The sequence below is a fragment of the Chrysochloris asiatica genome, unplaced genomic scaffold, assembly GCF_000296735.1.
Source record: "Chrysochloris asiatica unplaced genomic scaffold, ChrAsi1.0 scaffold00333, whole genome shotgun sequence".
Classification (NCBI taxonomy): domain Eukaryota; kingdom Metazoa; phylum Chordata; class Mammalia; order Afrosoricida; family Chrysochloridae; genus Chrysochloris; species Chrysochloris asiatica.
Window position 1 is genome coordinate 2222732 of NW_006408851.1, and position 2251 is coordinate 2224982.

The following is a 2251-nucleotide window of genomic DNA, read 5'->3' on the forward strand; positions in this document are numbered from 1 at the left end:
GGGGGGTTGTGTGAACAAATCAGGCCTAGTCCGAGATAATATAACGAGATTAAAAGAAAATGCAACAAGGCTGAATTCCAACAATTCTCCAAACTCGTGGCTCACCCAAAATATCCTCCCTTGGTTATTACCCTTTGTAGGACCACTACTCCTCCTTTGCCTGGGAGCTGTATTCCTGCCTTGTATAATAAATTCTTTCCAAAGATTTCTTGCAGGCTGACTCACTGCCATTGTAAAAGTTCAGGTAGCAACCATTCTTGTGTTGCAGACTTACCCCATCTATACCCCATAAATCAGCAGGAAGCAATCAAAGAGGCACGTCTGCCCTTATCCCCCTAAAACCAAGAATCTGGAATGAAGGACCCTGCACCTAATCAATGGAATGGCATTGCAACTACCCCCAATTGGCACTGAGTGGGGTCCTGCTTGAGCTTCCAGTCTCCGGAAAGCTTGGGTCTTTGTTACACCCCCCTTCCCCCAATTTCAGGTTTCAAGAAAATCTCCATACCTCTGCCCAAATCTCCATACCCCTGCCCATTTTAACTCACCAGAACTGTGTCCAGACCACACCACCTTAAATACCCAAGTCTGTAAGAGAACAGAGGGGCTCTTGGTCTCCCTTGGTGACTTAAGAGTACCCCCTCCCAGGTTTACTCTCAATAAACCTGCCTGCTGTTGAAGCCAAGACTCTTTCCTTCGTCTCTTTCTTTTTTTCCTTATACTTTCCTTGTTCGTCCCTAAGAGTGTCTCAGACCAACTCTTGCCCCTGTTACTTCTGGAGCCAACTTGGAGATTCCTGTTTCCAGCAAAGCCTGGAAAGGACCATGGCCAATGAGACACCCTTAATGGTGGATGAGGTGGGAGGCTATAGGCCTGCAGGTCTCCTGGGGTCCCCAACACCACAGGGCAGAGTTGCATGTTCAAACAGCTTTCTGAAACCAAGTCTGTAGATGGAGGTCCCTCATGAACATGCCTGGCGATTACTGATTCAGACTCAGGAAACCAGTCACATTGGCCTGAGGAGATCGACAATCAGGTAAAACCCCCATGTGGACTAGCGGAACTCCGGGGAGAGCTAACAAGCATCCCCCGTGGAGGTCTGATTTAGCTTGGAAACTGACCATCCCACAGAAACCAATATCCTCTCAGAAAAGAGGCCGAGAAATTCATTCTGGCCAGCTCATCCCTGTCCACACCAAGCTGTCTCCCTGCAGCTAAAGAAGGGAAGCCTATGGCTCACAAAAGGACAGATAAGCAATACCAGGTTATTTTACTGGACAATCTGTATATTACCCTGTGAATTATAGGGCAACTAAACCTGCCATCCTCCCCTGATGTGGCAACTGGAGGGCTGAACCATGATTGTATAGAAATCATTGACCAAGTATTTTCCAGCTAGCCTGACCTGTTTAAGTGTATCTGGACTAGACGTTGTTTGTGAACAGAAGTTGTTGTTGTTATATGCCGTGGAGTCAGTTCTGACTCATAGCGACACTGTACAGGGTTTCCAAAGCTGTAAATTTTTACAGGAGCAGAAAGCCTGATCTTACTCTTGCAGAACCACTGGTAGTTTTGAACTGCTGACCTTGCGGTTCGCAGCCCGATTCGTAACCACTATGCTACCAGAGCTCTTTGTGAACAGAAGTAGTTACATAGAAAAACAGTGTGTAATAGTAATCTTACAAGACTGGGTTGAGACAATAGTCCTCCTACCGGGGATCTTAGCTGATAAAAAGCTGAACTGATTGCACTGACAAGGGCATTAGAAATGCTGGCAAGAAAATCTGAATGTGTACCCAGAGGACTTGAGTAGAACTGAGGCAGAAGGATTGGAGAGAGGGGTTAAAGAATGAAAAGTAGATGACAATGGAATTGTTCCGGTTCTGAGAAGTTAAAAGCTAAAAAGGAAATTAAAAAAAAAAAAAAAAAAAAAGGTTCTGATCCTGTGAAAACTAACACCTGCTCTTCTTAAATGAGTCCATGAGTTGACCCACTACAGGAAAGAGACCCTGACATGGTTCATTAGGTCCTGGTACTAGAACAAGACATTTTCAAGAAAAAAAAAATCATTTAGGAGGTTAGCTCTGACTGTTACCTGCCTCAAAAACAATCCCAAAACAGGCTGTCCTGTACCAATACCAAGGCAAACAACCCCCTGAAAATTAACAGGTTGACTTCATGCAGATGTCCCAAGCTGGGAAATGAAATATTCTCTGGTTTTGTTTTTGTAGACACCTTTTCTGGTTGGGTA